Here is a 25,025-nt window from a genome sequence, read left to right as displayed (position 1 = left end):
GTGAACTGTATTAAGACTGTTGTAAAAATGAACATATTCGTTTTATACACGTTAATTACAATTTGTCCAAGAAAATGAGATTTTCTGTCGTTAAGAAGTAACTGAAAAAACATAATGAAAGTTTAATTAAAAGATGTAGGTAGATTTATTTACGTATTTAATGACCAATGTACTTATTTAGTTACTACAATTTTTCAAACAATTGCCTACTCATAAAAGAAATAAAAAAATTTTTTATTTGACAGAGAAATACAAAGAAAATCATAGAATAAAAGATTATTTCAAAAAACTACGAAACCTTTTATTATAAGATGACTAATTAGTGCAGATAATGTATAAAATCATTTCTGCTTAATATCAAAATGAATATTATGCAAATGTCATTGATTCATTGTCAGCTATACTATGTCTAAACTAAAATGATTTTCTGTAATCCTTAGTTTCAGCCTGACGATTAAAATTCAGCGTTAATCGATAACCCGCACATTTCGAAATAATTTTCAGATTTACAGTTCATTTATAAGGAACAGTGTTGACTTCCATCAGGATATCGACTCTTATTGTTCCAAAAAGAAACGCCTAAAAGAGAAAGCTGAAACGGCCACTAGAGAATAATTCCCAGAAATTCTGTCTTATAATACCTCATTTCGGCTCACCCATTAAAATGATGTTCCTTTCGCTCGAATGACATTCGACTCACGACATCATCTCAGGAATCGTCCTTTGAAAACCCCGATTGACAAGCAGCTTGGTCACCGAGGCTCGTTGGTATCCTTTTATTGGAATCGGAAGCCAAGGAACTGCATAAACTTGTCGCACCTAATTCAGGCTGGGTATCAGATTCCTGCCAGACCGTGTTCAGCGATAGAGGTGACGTCATTATTCCTCGAACAGCATGAAATCATATTTTATGGCCATTAAAGGATCGACGATTGTCGTCGTGTGCTCGTCGTGCGCAGGTGTCATCTAAATTTCATCGCGTTTCAAATTATTGCGCGTGACGCGCGCGAAGCTTGCCTATCGTTTCACGATAACCGTTTTCTTATCTTGTTATTGCGTCTGACCACGATTTTTCTGTCGCTATCGACAAACGATGAATCGACAAACACTCGGGATTTTCGGCGCAGTGATTATTTTTTGTTAGATTCGTTGTATGCAGTTTTCTGCTTTTGTTTGGCATTGATAGTGGTGTAAAGTTGAAAAAAGGAAATTTGATAAAAAGTGTAATTTAAAATCTGTGGGTGACTGATAGTTGAGTACTAATCCTAACATCTTCAGTGAAACTATAATTATGTTGATAGTAGAACTACTATACAGGATGTCCTAGTAAAACTTAGTACCTTGATTACCTTAGATAGAATATTGATTTTTTTCGTAGGTAAAGTTGCTTAAGAGATTTTTTCTGTTTTTTTTTTTTTAAGTATAGAGTCATTTATATTCCTATAGTTCTCTGTTTATCATCTGGTAATAGCTCTCAAGACGAGTATAAATATCTATAATACAAGGTCATTCAAGGTTATACAGAATTGTGTTATACTTATTTGTAGTCCTCTTGAAAGTTACTGTCAGATGATAATCAGAAAAATAGAATGCTTCTAAAAAAACAGAAATGACCTTTATATCTGTTGAGTTACTCCACCTACAAATATTGATATGGCCATATGATATCCTCTTCTGTACCAAATAATTTTCGGAGAATTTTTCTGTTACTTGTAAGCCTTGTTTAGATTAGTCAAGTTGCTTGAATTCAAACCACTTGTATTAAACTTGCCCAATATCAAGCTTGTGTTCACACAAGTCAAGTTACTTGAATTCAAGTGATTCGAATTCAAAAGTAACTTGAATTCAAGCTGTGAGGCAAAAATAATAAAAATAGTGTCGAAAAAGGTGGTGCATTTTGGTTATTTAGTTATGTATTTTTTTATGAAATTTGCCCCGTATAAAAGTTGAAAAGACGTCAACTTCACATAAAGCTTGAAAGGATATTTCAAGTCAAGTAATATAACACGTTTATATTGGTCACATTGCCTCGAATCACTTGCATTCAAGCCACTTGAATTCAAGTAACTTGACAAATCTGAACATGCCTATATAGACAAAATAGAAACTTAGAGGGATGTTTCAAGTCACCTAAAACAACATGTTCACATTGCCCGGATCACTTACATTTCAAACCATTTCTATTATAATCAAGGTGCAAGTTTTTACTTGGACACCCTGTATAGTAGTCAAGATAACTGGTACGATTTTTCCTTATATTTGTTTTCAGTTAATGGCGAATAAAATTTTTAAAATATTGCTATAAATAAACGTGATTTGTGTGAATTATGGACAATCTGAGACCTGTCATTTTGGTACATCGTTAAAAATAGGTGTATGTGTACTTTAATTTTGGTAGTGCTAGTGTCAATGCAGATAGAAATGAGACGTTATCACGATAAAAATAATATTCCTGTGGAGTGTATATGCGCAAAGAAATAAAATCTGACAGTTTGGGTGTCATATTGCTGTCAGCGCTAATCGAGGGTATATAGAATGATCCGTAATATTTTATAAGTAAATTTAAAGTATTCTAAAAATATGAAATACGCGTACTGATAATTATGAAGGTGGTCTAAGTATAAAATTTAGAAATGTTGAATTTATCACTGATTTTGTAGAATATAAATTGATGGAATCCAAATAAATGATAAATTTAACATCTTTCAGATTTGTTACCATTTCATAATACTAAGTAATGATGCCATTTTAATACATAAACAAACATGAATTCGCAAAGCAGTGGAAGATTGGAATAGAATTGGTTTATATTATTAGTTTGATTAATCCAATGTATTTCTGTTCCTGGCTGTATTCGTAGTAATTGATTAGATCATCATACATTTGTGCCGTAACTGCATCGTATTTTTGGAATCATTGCATCTACATACCAAAAACGCGCGTTTCAATATTAATTACAAATTTATTGGTAACTGATTTATCAATCTGCATGATAATTGTTGTTTCACTTGTGATGTAGAAAAGAACTCTGAAGTATTCATGCTATATTAGAAAAAGGAACAAGAAATTCCTCAGAACTTCTGTGCTATTCTCCACAAAGTGTCTTTTGTTAGACAGAGCTTCATGCGTTGATATCTTTCGTAATGTGGTCCGCCATTTTTTTTGGAGTTATGTCGTATTCTACATAATATGCAGAACATAAGATTACTTTGTCATGAAGTAGATAATGTGACCTATAATAGTGCGTTATCATAGAAAATTCATAGAGAAATGGTACACGGTGGTGCGATTCTTGTACCTCATAACGAGAACATAAACAAATAATAAATATGTTATTGGTAACACTTTGGATATCGTCATTGGGATCTCCAAGTTTTTTCATCAAAATGTGTGAAAAATGCTCAAAACTATGACCCACTGGTGGTTAAGTCCTATTATGACAACAGCCATATTTCACCTATCAAAAACACTTGAGAGCCATGTTTTTTATTGGAACGGTATCTTGTACATATGGGCATTAATTATTACACACTTCGCGAAATTAAAGAATCACTAAAATTTTGGGCTGAAAAATTATCAATTTTTCAGATGCTGTAATTTTGCGAAAAACACTTGTACAGCCTGGGCTTCTTTTAGAAAGCCAAGCTTCTACTTTTCATTCCTGAATTGAATTTTCTCGAAGACACCTTTTTACTCCGACGTGAAGCTGGTAAGCGAAGGCAGTTTTTTCCCTAAAAATTTTTCTAGGAGGATTTCCAAAGCCTAGCGATAAGAATCACTTACACCTCGCAAGCTGTGGCCATCGTCGCTATAGTCGTGCGCAAGAGCAAGAAAGGAACTCGGCCGAAAGCAAAGGCGAGATTAACAGGAGTTAATCCAACGTTCCGATGATGAAAGAAATTGAACATTTGATAGGTGTTTCGGTCAGCCTTTTTTCTCACGGATTATCTAAAAACGAAATCCGATCTTCGGTGTGCAAGTGTGTGTGGCAACGTAAGCTCTCGGTGTATAACAATAGAGAGGTACCGAGGAAAACAACCAGGAATATGTTTGTCGATTTGATGAAATCGTATCGTCTCGTATCGTCTCGTATCGAATTCTAACGGACATACGGATACAATTTCGCGCTGATGGAATCTCGGAAAAGCGTATTTTAATACGGCCACTACTTTCTGCGATGTTGTGAAACCGAATATCCACGGAGTGGCCAGTACAGAATCGATGTGGACTGAATAGCGATATCGCTAGGCGAACGATAAAATGTTACGTCGATGCGGGGCTGGCATTAAAAAGTATCGATACAGATCAACGCCGATGCTCTGATTAAAGGCTCGTTTCCTTCGTAATTAGATATCGCGATGGTCGTTCCCGAGAGATTTTCCTGCACAGTTGGTGATAAGTAGTTACAAATGAGGTGATTCATTGGTTACTGATTCTCAGGAAATGGTATGTCTCCATGTGACTTCATTCACGTAGGAGAGTTTTGATGACGTAGAACTAATTGTAAGTACGTTAGCGGCAGATAATGTGTTACAGTAAATCTATTGGTAGTATTGTATTTTGATTCTTCTTTCAATATTATGAGTATTTGAAAATTCTCGATGGTGGTTTTTCATATTTTAGATTCTTTTTTCGTTGTTCTTAATTATTAATTTATCATATTTTAATTTTTAAAATATGAATAAATTGATCAATTCATTGTTAGACACTTTACGATGTAGTAAAAGAAAGGGACACGGCTCATAGAATCAAATTTATTTCTTCATGTGAAATAATAATTTATTATTTTTGACAATAGTTTGATTTGTTTTAAGAATTTGGTGAAATTTCTGTATTCTCTTTTCATAGGTTGTCATTCAGCAGTGGCTTGATTTTGAAAAAATTTCAGTAATTGTTATTTCGGGCAGATGAACAGTCCATAGCATGTTACTATTAACATTATATTATAATTATATAAATTGTCACTATCTCATGAGAAATGTGATAGTGCCAGATATTCAACATATATTATCATGTATACGTACATACATTATTTAATTAAATGGTACATTTACTTTAAATAGTATATTTAATAAAATAGTGTACATACTCTACAAATTAATCAGTACCCATACGAAATCTCAACTAAATGAAACTACACACTTCTTGTGAAAAAAAACACAAGAGGAAGTCACTTGCATGAGAGTCTACTCTTATACAATTTTGCCATTTCGTTTCGACATTATCTCAATTATGGCAGCGTGTATTTGACGAAGTAGAATGTTCGCAATCTCGGGGTATTTCATGAAATAAGAAAAAGGAAAAGGTACAATTTTCCGACATTGTTCGGACCAGAATATCACGGGGTAAATAGGTCCCATCACGACGGTATTCAAACAGCCCGCAATCGCCAGTAGGGGCCGTGAAGAAAGGGAAAGCTCGGTATTAGAAGCAAGTAAAATGAACGGGAAAAGGGAAACGTGGAGTGGCACACGAAGAGGAAAGTATGCGATATAGGATCGCCGCTGTTGAGGTTACGCTGTATACGAAAGTAATTGCATACGCAATCACTTTTCTGAATGCAAGGATCGTTTGTCGCGACCTTTTTCCGATTTCACCACCTGCTGGATATTTTAAAGCCACAAATTTTCCAAAATGTTATTTTATATACGTAATTTTGTCATTAACTGTACCTGTAGGTGTTTCGTACAATTACTTTTTAACTTTTTAACAAGTTACAATATTTATTGATACAGTCAAATGATACTATTATAGGGATATCATGTATTATTTGAAACGTATGTTAAATAATGTTGAACAATATTTAATTAATTAGTAATATTGATGATTAAGATCATCAAATAGAACAGTACCGCCATTAATGTAGTTTACTTTATAATTCTGATTCTTCTGTTTCATTAACATTCAACCTTATAAATTAATTTTCATGTGCAGACTGAAAGTTTGAGAATTAACGAAGAATGTTATAATTCAGTGAGTAAACTATAATACCAATTCATTAATAGTTTGTGTTTAGATAGTATAATTAATAATATACATACATGCTAATCTAGATAGTATGCATATATATGCCATTAATTTATTACTAAAAGAAAGATAAAGTTTTAGTTTTGTAAATGAATTTCTTAACACGTGTATTAACCTACGTTTTCTTCTGATTTTTTAGTGTTAAAATTCTAACGCGACCAGTATACTCAAACTTCTGGTAGTATTTCTCCAAAATTCTACTTCTTCCTAATGTTTCATAATATATTAACATTTTACATTAATAGTTGATATTTAAAATTAACACTACGTGTTAATTACAAAACTGTCGTTTTGTAAGAAATATTTACGCTCATGGATTTACGCTATGTGAATTTAGTTACAATAGATTTCCGAATATAAGCCACGTCTAAAAGGAATTTTATCCCAACGCTTTGTTAACATTGCAGTTAGCCTCATCAAGCATCAAATAACACTGATACAGACGTAACAGTTTGAAAACGCGAAAGTTTAAAATGTACAATTAGTATATGCGTTATTTGAACAGTTTTGAAATACATAGAATAACGGTAGTTAGTTTAGCTCTTTTAGACACTTGCTGTGGCTCTTTAGTTCTTCTAGACACTTGCTGTGGCTTTTTAGCTCTCATTGTCAGTATTAAAATTGCTAATACTAAACCTAACACAGAATTTGTATCTACCATAATATTGTAATTGTGGATACATATAATAATTAATTAATACATGTATATGCGTGGAGAACATTTAGGTAGAAATCACTTAGGTATATTAAATTTTCTCTCGAAACTATTCAATTTTTGTTTAATGTATATCTTGGTATTATTAACAATTTCGAAGATATTCGATCGATGTAAGTGGGACACTCGTGTATATAAAATGTCCTCTCAATATAAGCTACAAGTCTCGAATATTTTTGATAGACGAAATATAGCATCTAGCATAGCAAGGGTCAACCACCACTGATCTACAGCTCTCTGGATATCGAATTAGAACTACTTACTTGCATAAATTTTACATTTTTAAAAACAATACTATGCTTACATAGCAAATGATCCTTGCCTGTTCAAATTACTACCGAGTACATAAATTATCATGTATATGTACATAGTAGTTATTTTATTATCCTAAAGATAACTATCAGATGCTATAAATATGTCGGCATTTCAATTACTTCAATCAGTTTCACTTACTTCAATCAGTTTCACTGTAATTTAATCAATAACCAAACTAAAGTGAAGATAGTACAGGTCATACAGCATTTGACTAAATTAATTTCTCTTTTCTATATAGTATTAGTTACTACTAGGATTTCTAATATGAGAAAGCGAAGAATCATAAATTTAATATGCAGAAACAGCAGAACAATTAAAACTTAAATGAAATTAAGGCTTATATCTGTGATTGTTAAAGAAAACAATAAGAGTCACATATTTGTATTTCGAAAATATGGACTTCCCCAGTTTCAAACTTCAACTCTGTATCATACACTTGTCTTTTACTAAATTCTCCTTTTATAAGAAAAGATTCTAGTAATGCAATCTTCTCTTATCAGAACTACAGATTCTATTTTACAGACTTGAATCAAGATACGAACTCAAACTTATTGAAAATGTGTTCATGAACGTGAAAATGTGCGGTATGTTCTCATCAAAGATAGTCACTCTACTTTAAATTCCAAAAAATAAGTATCTAACAAGAATCGCCAATTCTAAGACAGAGAACGTTTCATTAACTCAACAATTTGAACGAATTCAATAACCAAGGCCAGTAAAACAAAGCCTGTGGTAGAAAACTAACGATAACAAAATTCTGGGCCAAATTGGGCTAAACCACAACAGCTCTGTCACCCAGAAACTGAGTGATTCTCACCCTGTCATTGCAGAAACAAGTAGAGGAGCATGGCAGACAAAACGAGATAAGAACGGTAAGGATCTTTAAGGATCGTCGCCCAAGATCGTAGATCAGATCGGTCTCGCGCCGCAATAAACGAGACGCGTAAACGCGTCCAGCGGTCGGCGGTCGTTCGTTCGGTCGTGTCGGCAGTGTCGGGCGGGCCACGGGCGAGCGTAATGCCGCGCATGTCCGCGTTGCCATAATCGCGCTGGCCCACTGACCTATATTACACACGGGTACAGGTCCCGCATATATGAGTCGAACCACAACCGATACTCGGCCGAGTCGGGGCAGACCGTCGAGCCGCTTCGTGGTGGCTTCCTCGCGCTATTCTTCCACGTTCGATCCGGAAACCGCGCTCCCTCGCAGCTGATAGGCCGCTCGAGGAAGCGGCGCGAAGCTGGCGAACGCCACGACCAGTCGGAGCGGCACTGCGCGTAATCGGTGATCGAATCGTTCCGAAGCAGCGTCGGCCCTTGCTGACTCGGCGGCAGTCTCTCGGTTGGTAGCGCGCGCGTTCACTCGCCGAGCGGGAAGCATTCAACCGGCGGCGTTCCGCGGTTCCTCGTCGACACGGTTTACCTACACACGGCGAGGCTCCGCTCGTGCAACTCTCGCAACGTTGAAGGAACTCGGGAGCGATATACCCGCTGCTGGAGCGCGAGGAAACGGTGCGGCGGTTCTTGCGCAAGGAGTAGGGAACCGAGAGCCGTGCGTGGTGTCCAGGAGGAGAGGAGCCAGCCTTCGACTGGCAGCGTCGCCACGAAGAGGGGGAGCGAGCGGTTCATGACAACTGGGTGACGGCTTGTGTGGATACACGCCGCTATAGTGATGCAAGGTGCTCTTCTACACGATAAGTGGTGACGTCGGCAGAAGCACAAGCACCGACTCGTCGCGCCGTGGGTGTGCTCCTTTACGACCGCGTTTTCTCCTCTTTTTCACCTTCTTCCTCTCCCGCCTGCTCTCTTTCCCTTTCCTCTCGATCGTTCACTCTCCTTCGAGTTTATCGTCCCGCTTCTTTCCCTTTGTTCCTGTCTCGATCCACCCTCCGAGCCGAGCGAGTCCTGGCGAGTGTCACGTTCACTGGGAGCTGTACCCGAATCCTTCGCGGAGACAACGTCCTCGAGTGCTTACTAGGCTGGTGTACCTTGGAGAGTACTCTGACGTGTGGCAGGGACCAGCGACCGTGGAACGTATCTGCGAAGTGACTCCGGTCAGATGGTCGCGTGACTGATCGTGAGGATTTCTTGGTGGTGCTGACGGAATATATAATTCTTGGGCGAAGTCTGAGTCTTTCCCTAGTGTCTTTCGATTTCAACTGCTGTGTTCACGCGGAGTGTTAGGTGGAGTGTCATACTACGAAGGGGTGTCTAAAAGGCACATCTCCAATCCAACTATGGAAAGGTTCTTCCAGAAAACTAGTGAAGTACTTGACATTTCACTCGAACCGTGAAAGTGTTTGATATCTCACTAAGTTTTAACACTATCGGCTAAAGTGACCAACCAGGATGGAAGATCTGAAGCTGGGAGGAGTACAGAGGAACGAAACTTCAGAATTAAACCAAAGTGTATCTACTTGTGGCGTGATTCAATACAATTCCTGGAACCTACAATCATGCAGTGTAACCGTGTGGCAAAACGAAGTTCACAACCATTGTGCGGTAGTTATCTGTAAGTGAGTGTTTCGCTTCGTGTCAGTTTTGCGGAAATTGTTTCTCGACGAAATCTGAACTTATCGCCGGGTGTTGTGCTCGCACGGAGGATGCGACAACGGCCGATTGTGTTGATGAGCAGCACGTAGGCTCGAGGCTGGTAGGTCGCATTCCCGCGCGCAAAAATTATTGATCAAGAGCGGCCGATTCGACGTGGACGACTGACGTAAATTCGGAACGTCAGTAAGAGCGATGAAAATGCGTCGTAGCGCGTTGCCTCGCCGTAGTGATCGTGTTTCGTCGCAGCTACGAGAAACGGATTATTTCTCCCTGGATGATGGTATCAAGGTCGAGTGTCTTCGATCGGACGTTCGCGTCGGCCCTCGTGGAAACGCTGCAGTTCTCGAGGTTTTCAGTCAATTTCTTTTTTTCTTCTGTAACCTGTCGTGGCTTAGACTTGAAATCGTCCACCATCTTTGTCTCTCATTTCTAATTGTAAAATGGAATATTTATGTGTACGTTTTTGGAGTCAGCGTGGAAATGTGTAGATTTGTTGAGTGTTCTGTAGAGTAGGAAACTTTGTTAAATATGAATGAATAAAGTGATATGTATTGTAGTGATACTAAACAGGATTTGAGTTTAATGTAAGTATTTTATGAGGTTTTCTGAATTAAGATATCTGTAGTTAATTTGTAGGTCGTTTCTTGGGATTTAGTGCTTGTTAAACATTTTATTGCTGTGTTTTTATGGAATCAGATGTTAGGAAAGGAAATACGACAGAACGAGGATTACTGGTTTATACCATATGAAATTGCAAAGCAAAAGTGACAAAGGAAAGTTATACTTTAATGAGATATCCATGCAAAAATGGAAAGAGAAAAATTTCCTTTCATTGAAAATAAGGAAACGCTGATATTTTATAGACATTATAAAGAAAGACATTAAAATGTATTTATGCATAGAGGCATTAATAATAAATATAGAGTGCAGTTTCAAGTGTTAATCGTGCAGTTCTTTTTATGATTATTATTTGAATTTCTAAAGTAAGAACAGATGAATAACTTCTGGCATAATATTCCATTTAGTCACAAGTTCACAAAAATGTTGCATTTTTACAGTAGATATTTTTCAGCAAAGATGAAGTATCTAATCGTAGACATATTTTTTGTTATTAATAGAAATTAAGTAATAAATTATCACTGATAATAATGGTGGGCGATTCCAGTTTCAAGCACTTATATTACGTATGCTAATTTATATCTGTGAGCTATATGTTACCAGTTCAAAGAACAACAAGTTTTTATCACAATGAATATTATTATTATTAAGTAGAAAAAATGTGACTGTAATGATTTTAAAGTGACAATTGAACTTGGAGCAGAGTTCTCACGTTCGTGGGTATCATGTGAAAAGGAAAGGTAGGTTGGGATGAGGAATAGGAGCATCTCTGTCACGTGATTAGGATGTCTCTGGGAGAAAGTTTTCAGCTGGTTTTAGGAAAGTTTAAGCGAACACCTACTGGACTGTATTTAAATATACGTATAATATTTGTCAATCGGTTTAAAGTGAAAATTAGAGCTCCAATTCCATGTGTGTTTAACATTATTGGTTTCCAAAGGAAGAGATTCTCGTTAAAAATGATTGATTTTATGACGTTGTTTTTCGACCATTCATTTAAATACGTCAACGCAGATTTATGATACGAGTATTAATTATCTTTCGATGAATTCCTCAGCAGTTAAATTTTTTGCAACGTTCATATCTGACGCAAGAGATTATGATACAGAAAGGGAAGAGATTGTCATTTTTAATGAGTCTTCAAATGTAATTATTGATTTGCTATGTATAGTACCTATGTCCTAAACGTTGAAATATTCAGATTTAATAGCTTCTAGTGAATTTAAATTAGTTTCAACATATTGGCGGTTAATATTTCTCTTTTGAAAATAAGTAATAAATTATTATAACTAATGAAGTGATAGAACTTCTTGCTTAGTATTAATGATGTTAGTACAACAAAAAAGACCACTTTTGTTGTATTTAAATTATAAGAGTATTTGAAAAGTAATATTGTGTTTGAAAATAATTTAGGTATTTTTACTCAAAACTTCATCGATGTATTTGTTTTTATGTATTGATATTTTATTAATCTTGTTAAAAACATTCAGAACTTGTGAATTTATTTATGTAGTAGTAGTAATGTGAATTTTTTATTTTTATCTTATGTTCGGTACTAAATAATCTATTTTTGCAATAATCCTAGAATTCTTCGTTATTTACTCATTTTTTGTAGTTCAATCAACTTTCCAGTTTTTACTTGTAAAAAGTAGTATCTAAATAAATTTTTATGACAGTTTAGCTGTAAACATTAAAAATAAAAAAAGAACAGTACTTTGACAAATTAAATAATAACTAGCCAGTTAATATTAATAGCGAAAATGTATATATTTTAATCAACTATATCGTAAGCTGAAAATATAAATTTAAAGAAGATAAGAAAATGAAGTCATAACGACAGTATTTGTTCGTGATAAATGTGTTGTTATCTCCACTATCTCTATTTTCTTCAACTTACTTTTTGGAGCGTATCTTTTCACACTGTGTTACCTTCATTCATAGTGATGAATCTTCAGACTATGGTGACTAAGGACACTATATCTATATGTTTCTTCAATCTTTATCATACCAAGGTGGAATCATTTTACTTCAGCTCTCAGATCTCAAACACACTTTTGGTTGCCAGAAATAGGAACAAATAGATAAAAGAACTTGAAATATTTGGAAATTAAAAATCAGAAAATTTAAAAACTCTAAATGTTCAAAAGTTTGGGAAATTGAAGAATTGTATTTTAAATATTTGAAAATCTGAAGATTTAGAAATTTTTGAGACTTGGATATTTCAGAGCTGAAAGTTTAATAATTTGAGAAATTAAAAATTTGCATCTTAAATATTTGACTATTTAAAGATGCGAATATTTGAAAGCTCTGAACATTTAAGAGTTGAAAATTTAAAAATTTGAGAAATTAAAAACTTGTGTTTTAAATACTTAAAGATTTGGAAATTCGAGAATTTGAAAGTTAAAAATTTGAGAAATTTGAGTCCTTCCAGTTTTAGTATTTGGTATTAGTCAAAGTTAAATGCGTCTAAGAAACTTTATTTAATAAAAATCTCGTGACATCCTGTTTAGATTCAGTAGTCTCCTTAAATATTAGACAATCCACAACGATGACCGTTATTTCTTGCTAGATTTACATGTTGCACATGACTGTCCTGCTTCCAAATCCTGATCGTATCTTATGTTAATCGTGTTCGCTCTTTAGTTTGGACTCTTGCCCTTTAATCGTACGAACCTTACTTTCGATTCTTCACTGATCCCTTAATTCGTACCCGTTGCTTCGAATCAAATGCAATGCAAATTAGTTGCTGAGATACATGTCGATAATTTTTACACAACAGCGTGCTTTTGCACGACTATGTTCAGTTCTGGATCTGCTAGAGAGGATGTAGTCACGCGTTAACGCAGATGAAAGCTTCACGATCGCAAATCACAATCATTTCACCTTCAGCCACTTGTTCCGTTTAAATCTACGCTACTTTGCTCATCTTTTCCATAAACGATACCACTTTTTATGCAGAGTAAAATGAACGTGAGCGGAGCTTGTGTTCGTCGAACGCGTTCCTTTGATGTTCATCTTACCAGCAGTCCAACTTCTTTTCACATTTTTCTATATTACATCGAAGTAAATGCAAATGGAAGTCGAGCTCAAGCTTTTTCAACGTAGTAGCTACGATCGATGTTTTTTGTTACATGACATGGTATCAAATTTTCTACATTCAATGTGGAAAACATTTGCAATATAAAGTTCTTTCTAACTGTGTAAAATTAAATAGTGTTAAGTAACAATAAGTCATATTTTTTTATAAAAAGTTTCTTTATGATTATAGGTTTTGTTTTATATTAGCTTTTGAGGACTCAGGAACTTTAGACGAAAGTATACATTTCTGTGCACTTCTTGCACAAAAATTTTGTTTAAAAGAATGCAATCTGTAGGATATATTGTAAACCATTGTGCTTCCAGTTATCTTAACGCTTGATCAATCTGAAACCTATTAATGTACTTATAATAGGATTTATCAGTAGGTAGTGTTAATATTTCAAGGTGGAATGAAAAACATATCACTGTAAAAAAAACATCTATGTACAAGTATTAAAAAGACGGAATACTTTTTATCCCACTGTGCTCTATAAAGTTAAGAGATTTATGTAAATCAAAATGCTAGGTATGATGCTTATAGAAGAGATTTTAATTTAAAAGTTTTGAAAAAGAAAATCCATACGTAGCTAGATTCATGTTCTTCAAACCTGTCTAGTTCAAGGAACAACTGTAATCGATCGGAAGTTCAGGGTGGAGCAACTTTACTAAGCCACAGTTCAAAGCAACGTTGATCCACTTCCATCCACGATCATTTTATTTCGAAAGAGGCAGCATTAGTCGAGAAGTGTTTAAGACCAATCAGTTCCACATAATAAACTATATCTCTGTTAGGTCCTTTTGTATCGCAAATATTTTCACTATAAACATCTCTGCCAGCTGTTTGACACTCTCAAACAAGTTGTTGCGTGTTCGTTATTTCTTCTGACAGTTAGGTAAGTGTTTTTCACTGGAGACACTGGAAGAGTGGGTGAGAAAGAAGTTCAAACAGATATGAATGCACGACTTCTGGAGATCTAGATGCACCAATTAAGCTCGATCTTCATTACTCTCTTCTTGCCTAACATTAAGTTCATGAAGTTAATTAACTTGCATTATTAGAAGCAGCGTTTTCTTATAATCGTCTTATAACTATTCAGAACATTTTCAACGCGTTATCGAATATTCGAGATTACATAATGCTAGATTGATGCACAATGTTTATAAATGTCTTATTAGATAAATATAGGAGGCCAATTTGTCAGTGATATGTGCTGCTATAGAAATATCGAATAACTGATTATTTAATCAGAATTCATCGTTCTATTTAAGATTATATCATCGTTCTGGGTATATAAATTTTCTTTAATATTAAAAGGAACGAAGAAAGAAGTGTGTTAACGGTAAAATTAATTATGTACTGGTATTATTTTATTATGCAGTTATGAAAATCGATGGTGAAACAGCTACTTCCTTTACGGTATTGCACGACCTCACAAGATATGTAAATTTATGCTGTCGGTTCGGGAGAAATTTGAAAATTTATCGCAGTACATATCGACGCGACTGTGTAATGCTACCACACTTATCAAGCTGAATCGATGTTCTGGTAATACAGAATATGTAGTAGGTAGGTACTTCGAAAACAGAGGTGCACAAGAATAGTCTTGTGTGATATATTGAGACACACTAATGTGAAGTCATTTTTGTAGATTTGTTAAATGCAGTTTTTTTTGCGATTTGATAAAATTTTTCCATTTTAACAAGTGAAGGTATTCTAAATATTTCTTATTCCTTTGAATTATTGTTCAAATAAAGTCATCTGCTGTTGATAGAATATTCAACTAAACCTGTCCCTTAATTTTAGATCACTACAGAACAGATTCACTGTTTCATAAAAATAAGTCTGGAGCTTCAGTTTCAAATAATGACTGAGGAATTCAACTAGTAGTCGTAAAGTATTTTTGTGACATGAAGTCAAGTGGAATGTAATGTAGTGTAGTTCTGGGGCCCAAACTTTATTAACATTGTACTGTATGTAAAGTGTCTGCGATAGAGATAGCCAGAATGGTTCTGGATGGTCAGTTTACTTTGTTTCGATTATAAATATTAACTCCTACACTGTAAACATCTTTTTCGGTTACCTCATTCTGTAAGTAGGGATCATTTGTATCTAATACATTTCTGTATGGATCTTTAAAAGAACCTGAAAAAAGTTCATGTAACATCTTTAAACATTCTAAATTGAGATTCAAAGAAAGAATATATGCAGTAATTTGTTTATCTAAGTTTGCATATTCATTTCTTTAGGAAATATGCGGTCTTTTCAAAAATGCCAGACACAAATGATCCCCGTTTTCAGAGTAAGGATTAAAATTAGGCAATGTATTTTTTTAATCATTCTATTCTACTTAATTCCTTCAGTTACACGTCGTACGCGTTATAACATACATATGGTTCTAAAGTAACAAATTTACACGCAGATAGTGAAGCAAATGAAACCAACATCAGATTCAACAGAGAAATAAAATGCTCCACCGTGAATTCGAACTTCGATCGGGCACGCCCACCGAGTTTCCATGCGCTTGTAACAAGTCTTTGTGCTAGTCCATTGAAATTCCTTCTTTGTCCCTGTATCGAAATATCCATCGAAAAACTTAATTGCTTCGCCTCGAATACGGTTCACGATCATGCGCATCTTCTGTGGACACGGTCCTAAATACAATTTATCAAATCGAGCGATTGCAGGGGCACATTTACGTGTTATCTTGATGTGTGCGAAGAAGCACATTATAAATATCAATTTGTCGAAATCAGATTCCTTTCGGTAATTCGTTTCTTTATTGACAGTCCCATCTATCGGTATATGATTCATCGACCTTACTTTCGATTCCTGACCGAACTCTCACTTCGTAGTGGTGCAAGTGTAATGCAAATCAGTCATCGGAGTATGTGTCAGCAATTTTTCGAAACAGTTATTCGTTCAACACTCCGCCAGGAACAGTATCGATTACAGTCGAATCATTTGCCCCGCGAAATAATATTTTCGTTGGAATGCGTGGGTACATCTGTGCTGTAATAATTGATGAATGAACAGTTAATATTTGATTATTAATTATACATTTTTGTAAATAATACTACAACAATAATATGTTTGTAAATACATTTTCATAATGGTGTACGTAAATTCATATTTTTGTTCCATTAGGTAATGTTTGAATGTATAAACATATTTACATTAAAATAACAATAATTGGGTATTATACCATTAAGAAATTCGATAATTAGTGATGTAATTATGTAGGCAACTGTTCATCGAATCACTTGCATGAAAATTCAATTTTGAGAATATGTTTTAAAAGAAGTGCTTACCTCATTTAAGATCGAGTAAATCTGTTAATATTCTTGTAAGTAATATCCTTGATATGTAATAATTGGCTTCTGTATTCGCTTGAAAAATTTCTGTAAATGCTCGTCGAGCTCATTTGTATGTAATTCTAGTAATTTTCTCTTCGTAGTTTTTTAGGTAAATTCTGTTTTGGTACACTGATAACTATATATATTAGAAACTGAGGTGTTTTAATGCCATTTTGCCATAAGGGGAAGCTATTTCTGATTCTTTTCAAAAGTAAGACTTATCATAAACAGTTTAAATTAAAATTGTTAAAATTTGTGCCTATATATTTTTAAATTCGCGTAATACGTTTAGTCTTAAAATTTTAATTAATTAACTATTGTATTATTTATGTTTCACAAGTGTTTTCCAACTGTTTGGGATGTAATGCTCATTTTTCCAAGTGAATTTTCTTGTTATGAACTCACATCGCTATACGATCATATCTCAAAATTATTTTTCCATTGTTCTCAACTTTGACTAAATAAAAACGAGTCATTCACATACGTTGGCCCCAGCAAGATGCCTTATATCTTGTAGGAACTCGCTTACACCGAATTATGAGTTTATACCGTATTTGCTAGTTATAGTACAATAAAATTTAGACATAAAGAATTTTCAATATTAATTTCATCAAAAACTCCAAGCACCTTCTGTAGACCAAGTATCATTAGCACCTGGCTCGCTAAAATTCTTTATAGATCCATCTAGCACCCGTATATCAATACACTCATATCGGGACCATCCATCATCGCGGTTGGCAGCACCGTAACGAATATCTCTCCATCCCTATCGAACCCCAAATCTGGCCAGCTTAATTGTTTTCAATTAAACTGGAGATCGTACATAAAACATCGCTCCGTGCAAAGTCACATGACTGTGGAATTCGATTGTTAGACGTGTAACGCGCACCAGAGAAAGGAAAGATCACGCTAAGCTGATTGAAACGAAAAGAGTATGCGATAATTGTAGACTTGAAGTACGATCGAATGTCGGAAGGGAAAGATGAACGAAGTTGATTGAATCGCGTAGTCGTCGGTTAATTCTCTCGTTAGGATCACATGTCCCGTAATTAACCTTCACTCGTGGCGTTTATCAATTAAGTTTCCCGTGATCCGACGTTTCAAACCTATCTCCAAGTGGGATTGCAATTTTGACGATTACCTGTAATCACAATTTTCCCTCGGCGCGCTTGTGTCTGGCTTTTGTTTGGAAATCGTGGCTTTCACAATCGGGGAATACTGTGGATAGCTAGTTAGGTGATTCCTTGATGACGTACGACAGCAGGTCGTTCTTCTTGCCGATTCAGGGTGAAGCCAGTTGATGAAACGTGAAAAGAGCGATGCCGAGACACAGCAGCGTTGCGAGAGCTCAATCAAAGGATCGCGTGGGAAGAGAGCGAATAGCGAAAGCACGCGCTGTTTTCGTCCACGTGGAGCAAATTATAACCAGATGGTAGAAAGAATCGACTTGAGAGGCTTCTGGCTGGGGAAAAGCTTTCTTTTATTTGTTTTCGCGGGTAATACAGCGATACACCGCTATACTGACGCGATTTTATATTGGCAGCGGTTAAACTGTGAAACTTGTGGGATAAAGGTATGCCCTCAAGGACGAATAAAGTAAAATGAATAATGAGAGGAACGAAAAATGAAAGCAGAAGAAATATCAAACTTTTTGGTTAACATCACGCATTTCAGTGTTGCATGTAACATGGAATTTTTGCAATGTCTAGGTATTCTCTGTTGATGAGGTTTTCATCGGATTGGCAAGATTTTTTTGATGAAAATGATTTTAAACATGGTTTCAATCGGATTGTTTTACGTTAATAGAGAATGATAGTTGTGAATTTTAGAAAGAATGTAAAAAGAGATGCATTAATCGCTTACAATTGAATATATTTTTTATTGTACCAGTGGATTACATTCCGTACTCAGAGTGATCTTGTCTTTGAACTGATTTTTGCCAACAAAATCTTGTCAACCTAATGAAAATCTTCTCGCTTATATAGAATAGAAATTATATACATTTTATTTATCATAATTGGCTCATCGTTAGATGATCTGTGGATCTAGTGTAATGTAATGTAGTGTAAAGTGACCAGAACGATTCCTTGGTTGAGTTGCTCCCCAAAAGTGGTAATAAGGATCATTTTCGTTAATCTAATGAGACTGCATTAATGTATCGAGGACATCTCTGATTTACTATATATTCTATGGTTGATTTGGTTGGGCGTCATTTACTGTATTAATTGGGTCTTAAGAGATTGATACAGAACTCTTAATTTAGCATTTTTTATATTTTTCTTGCCCTTTCATTTTTGCAAATGTATATTACTAAAATTAAACGTGTATCACTGAGAAACTTGTTGTTTTACCTATGTTATTCTTAATGACATTGATATTTATTACGAGAAAATAACTTTATATTTACTTGCTGTTTTTCACGTTAAATAGATTGTTTATAAAAGGCGCATAGTAGCATTTTATGTTTTACTTGTATAATACACGTGCCAAGGACGGTATTAATTGATACGCTATTAATTAACGATGTATTTAATTAAGATGTGTGTTAATACTGAACGAAAGTCTCGCATAATAAATCCCATGAAATATATTACGTTCTTATTTATTGAATTGCTGGATTAAATATCATTCGTAGCTTTCGATAAAAATATTGTGTTATTAGAATATACATTTTGAAATATTTAATCCTTCGAGCATTACATAAATGATATTTTATTCCATTCTATACAGAAATGAAAACTATTAAATTTTAAATATTAAAAATCTTAACTACACGAAAAATCATGAAACATTATCGAAAACATGTTATAATGTGTTTTACTTGTATTATTCTAAATACTGTTGTCCCTGGTATTATGTATGTAGGCAACAGAACTAGTTACTGTATGCAACAGTGTCAACGAAAAATGATACTTAGTAGTTCTATGTCAGCAATTATGCAGCTTGCTCAAAGTATCTATATTAGTAGCGACTGTATTTTTATACAGGGTGTTTCTGAACATCACGACATAACTTTAAGAGGTGATGCTAGATATCAAAATAAAACGATAATCAAGAATAACGATTTCGCAATTTGAGGTTTCATTTGTTAGTTACAAGTGTCTAAAAGTCTGGTGGAAATCACCAAAAAAAGAGCTCGCGTGGAAGCCTGGAGCAGTGGTTGTCTGCACGATAGTGTAGCCCTGACGCAGCGAGGGAACAGATCAGCTGATGGTGTGACCTACACTGTCGTGTGGACAACCACTGCTTGAACTCTTCGCGCAGGCTCATTTCTGGTGATTTCCACCAGATTTTTAGACGCTTACAACTAAGAAACGAAGCCTCGAACGCGAAATCGTTGTTCTTGATTTTTGTCTTATTTTAGTGACTAGAATTACCTCTTAAAGTTATGTCATGCTATTCAGAAACACTCTGTATACTGAACGAGTAGATTTATTCGTTTTCATTATTTACAGGATGAATCATATAATTTTCATTTATTTTTAACAATACTTTCGTTCATACGTATTTCAGTCTTTTGTATAAACTTTTAGGTCCGATGCACATAAGCGATATTTTGACGCATAATCTCGTTGCGATCATATGTCTGTCTTCGTTGTTTGTAATTGGGAAAACAAAGAAAAACATGATCGTAAAAAAATCGGGACATAACATTCATTAATGTAAAATAAGCTATTTATCATATCGTTCCAAATTCATCGCTCTCCACGTGTTTATGTATGAACAGCAAAAGTTTCGTATTTTACTTGCAACTTGAATGACTCAGAGCTCCCTCCTCGCATTCGCAATTGTTGTATCGTGAACTTAGGTGAACGGGGTTCATAGAATAGCAGCGATTTAAAGGCGCCTTTTCAAAGTCACATCCGTGTACAGTGTCTTTGCATTGTATACAGTAAGCTTAAAAAAAAATAAAAAACTGTATGTATAATAATTGTTGGAGGCTGAATGCGATATGTAGGTACACACATTTATAGAATAATATAAATAAGGAAATACCTTTTTTCATAGTTTTTCATGAAGCATTTCGTCGTTTGCAATCTCTTCATTAGAATGATTTTACCTCGCAGAGAAAATTTTGTGATTTATATATATTATATAAAGTTTAAATCCTCAGCAAAACAAACGCAGTAATGATGCACGTTATGAAAACATCTTATTGTATCGTGAAACTTGAATGGTGCAAAGCAGATTATTTTATGAGATACGCAATGCACTTACGGTACATTTAATCCATATTAAACACACGTTCATAATTACGTCGTTGCAAAAGGTGTTTTATCAAGTCTGCAGTCAGCTTATATGTTCGATTTCAATATAAGGTATAAAATCTTTTGCAGTTTTCATGCTAATCTATAAGATAAGAATTTTAAATGATGTATTAAATACTTAAAAGTGATCTTAGCGATGTTATTCAAAAAAAATCTAGAAAAAATTTGTTGCCACAGAAAATAAGAGTACAATAGTCATTTTGTATTACATTATAGAATGTCCAAAGAAAAAAGCAAGATATGTATAAATTTCATGACTCAACCTACGAAATCTCTCTTCAATCTAGACCACTTGTGGTTAAGCAGTCACCAATAACAAAGATATCAACAGATCAGCAATAATCGTATCTCTAGGATAAAAAACATTGACAGTCAATTTCGTTGCCTCAAGAAATTCGATTTCGTCATAGATTGACCCGCGATCTGTGCCTCCAATTCATCTAGCGTTGCTACCACTTCCCAATCAGTTGCTTTGCCACGCTACGTCACGCGCAGTCACTCGTCCGAATGATGAGAAAGAAGAACGAAAGTCTCGAATCGGAAGAAGAAACCCAAGCTCTCGCGTATCCCTCGAGATTGCCCTGGTGCGGGTTTTTACAATCGAGCGTTGGTAGACCATGACGCCAAAGGTCAGGTTTTATAGAGGCAGGTTCGCAGGGTTGTATCAGGATCACTGTCACAGAGCCCGTGTATCTGCTTCCGAAAACAGTGGCCTGTGGATCGGTTGTTCTGGCGAACGCGCCAGAAGCAGCGTCTTTATCGCAATGACATCGAGCCAACTGGTACGAGGAGCGGAGCGGATGGCGTGGCGAGCTGGGGTGATTAGGCGTGACGTCGGGTAGCAACTACATACGTCGGGATGCCTGACGAAAGATTAACGTACGTGTCTAATTTGTTCCTTTGTAACACGCCCGCGCTCTGCCGGCTATATTTGCGGGAGAGAAATTGCTTGAGAATTTCTAGAAGTACACCGTGCTAAATTGTCGAGGGTCTCACGTTTTAGGCCACACGCGCTCGAGGCATGCTGTCCCACGTAGGAACATTTGGTGGCGAGGATTGGATTTAGACAATGACCTGCAAATCTGTATCTGAAAGCTAATCCAAGTCCATTTGTCTGAAATTAAGTTTTATTTAGCACCTTATTGCTTTTTCTTCATTTTATTAGAATTATAGAAATCTATGATACATTATACGCTATGCTTAAGTACTTGGACACTTTCATATTATTGGAAATGCATAAAATACACTTCAAGTAGAATTCTCTAATATAGTTTTGGTTACAGACTTTATCACAGACGACGATTGTCTAAGATTTGTAAATACTGATGAGAATAGTATTTGATATCACTTAGAGTGAATAAAAAAATGTGTTTCATGCACTTCCAATAATATGAAAGTGCCTAAATCGTTATACACGGTAGTGTAAGTGAAGGAGATTTAATAGTATAAAGTATTATACTTGAAATACCTAGTATGTTAAAGAATGGGTAATTCCAATTGTTTTTCTGCTCTCCTGGAAAATAACCAAAAAGAATTTGAATCAGAGGTTTGAAGAACCTCTCCGAATTAATTCTCAAACGATAGACTCCAGATCTATTTTGATTGTGGGTGGGTTGAAACCTAATTTAAAAATTCTTGAGACTCGAATCCGAAACGTTCTAAGAGTCCGAAACTTTTGAAACTGTGTTGTTTTAAGAATTGAAATATGACCAAAATCTTTGCATAAATCTTCATTGGCTGTAATGAAACAACACATGATATATGAACAAATAAATATCGTGCACATGTCCAGTGAATTATTAGTGATATACTGTACTTCTTATAACGTGAAATTTACAATGTAGAATGTAAATGATTTATCATACAATATGTATTTGCTCGTATATCTCATTGACAAACTGAAAATTCAAGAAATACCACCAATAAAATTATTAATTTTCTTTACTTCTTATTTTAGGAATCTATTAGTTCGACCTTTCAGGAATTCGTAACATACATAGTTTATCTTTCTGTAATTCGAACTACAGAAAAGTAATAAGGAAAATAATTTCCTGATTCTTATCACCTAGAATGGGGGATAAGAATTAGCGATAGGATAAAAGTCAGAGATATCTACGTAGAGGAACATAATTTAAGAAATCTTAAGTCTTACTGCAAAATAGTTATGATTAAAAGAGAAGAGTTGTGTAACGTTTTGAGTGTTCCAAAGTCTTGGAAGCCTCTTTGAAATCTTTTCATCTTCTGACATATTCCTTGAAAATACAGTGTGGAATCAATTCGTAACTAAAAATAACTATTACTCATAAGAATTTTTTTAGCAAGTTATGACAACAGTGGGATGGTAGACAACACTTTCAAAACACTCAAACATAACACTTTCTAGATCTTAAATACATATATCTATTCCAGTTTTCAAATCATCCTAAAATGACGCAGAACTTCGTCTACTTAGCTTGTCAAAAAATCTGCAAGCATCCATGCTGAAAGCTCCACTACTTTCTAGAATAGTTGAGGTTAATTAAATATTTCCATTGCGGTATCTCCAACACTTTATTAGAGAATAGTATAAAAATTTTATAGTCCCATAAATTACATGGAAATCATAGAATTCAACTTTATATTTTAGGAACAAGTTTCCTCAAATTATTCACCTTAATGCTTCGTTTAGGTTAGACAACTTATCTACTCGAATTCAAGTAATTCGAGGCAACTTGACCAATGTGAACGTGTTATTCACTTGACTTGAAATATTTTTTCGAGTTTCAAGTGAAGTTGAGATCCCTCCAACTTTTTCTTGTCCTGAAATACACATTGATTGATGTGTACCTCCATACTTAAGTTCAAATAACATGACTTGTGTGAGCACAAACTTGATGTAAAGTTACTTGAACAGAAGCGACTTCACTTCAAGTAACTTCGATAATTTGAATGAATCTTTCTAGTAACTTCTCCTGTGTAAACATACTTGATATCAAACTATTTAAATACAAATAGTTTAAATTCAAGTAATTTTACTAATCTAAACAAGCCTTAAAAAAAAATACATGCTGAAAGTCGAAGATCGATTTTCGCAGAGACCTCTACAAGTTTGAAGCTTAGAAAAGGAAAAGGATGGTAGAATATGGTCTTGGGATAGTTCTAGCGGGATTTTAAGTTGTCGAACCGTGAGAAACGCCTCGCAATTTGACCCCATGACTTTTATCGATATCGCGCATCGCGAGGAGGGCACAGAGGAAAATTTTGCGTAGGCAGATCTGCAGACGCAACTAACCGTGTAATGCTTACCTATCTGCGTTCTATCAGCCGCGTACGTTTACTCGTTTTGCAGCTGCCCTCTCTTGTTTATTGCCTACCTACCGTTTGCTGATTAATATATCCGCATCTTCGAGACGTTTCATTTCATCGAGTCAGAAACAAATTATTGCGGTCAATTAGAATTAGCTTCAATAATTACTTGTTCGGTTCTGATCGATTACGAAACGATGTCGTTACGTGGGATTATCCAGCTACAAAACTGATTGTATATGACAATGCAAGGATAAAATATAGGCCTCGTAACTTATATCGTAATATCGTTTTATTAAGTAGATCGATAAGTCACGATGATCATGTGTCGGAAATGATGGAATTTTCAATAATCTAATCCTTAATTTACTCCATTGAATTACTGTTGTCGATAATTTATTAAGTATTATAGCTGCATTCGCGTAGACTAAGATGAGACTTAATTTGCATTTTCTTTTACCGAATTTTTAATACTACAGGATACATTTATTGTAAGTTCGTAGCTTTTCCATACTTTTAAATTATTTGGAAAAACCGATTTTGTTTGTTTATTTGACAAGAGAGATACGAACTACAAGTGGATAAGTTGGTGCTATTAATATATATTTCTTTGCATGTTTAAAAATTATATCGTTATTAAACTGTGACAGGATTCATGTTTGTTTTGAATTGTGTTTTTATTTTTATTCTATGCTTTTATTGACGTAGAATGAAAGTCCTTTTTTTCGGAATTTTTGTTATATTAGTGGCCATAAAAGCTGCAAGTCTCATGTCATAAAACACCTTAGCGTAACTACCATGTTTACAGTCTA

At 34.9% G+C, this 25,025-nt stretch overlaps 1 protein-coding gene across 8 annotated transcripts in view; it reads left to right on the top strand.

Annotated features, from left to right (window-relative positions):
- Positions 1-25,025, top strand: part of LOC143176944 (uncharacterized) — a 228,003-nt gene that overhangs the window by 132,194 nt on the left and 70,784 nt on the right. Inside the window, exon 1 of one of the 8 annotated variants that reach the window (XM_076374620.1) lies at positions 9,939-9,958. The exons of the other annotated variants lie outside the window; for them this stretch is intronic. The gene's annotated coding sequence lies outside the window, so the exon portion shown is untranslated. Of the gene's footprint in view, positions 1-9,938; positions 9,959-25,025 lie in introns of those variants that run through there. 8 annotated transcript variants of the gene reach the window in all.

The sequence above is a fragment of the Calliopsis andreniformis genome, chromosome 1 (genome assembly GCF_051401765.1).
Source record: "Calliopsis andreniformis isolate RMS-2024a chromosome 1, iyCalAndr_principal, whole genome shotgun sequence".
NCBI classification, from domain to species: Eukaryota; Metazoa; Arthropoda; class Insecta; order Hymenoptera; family Andrenidae; genus Calliopsis; species Calliopsis andreniformis.
This window is presented reverse-complemented; position numbering and strand designations above follow the sequence as displayed.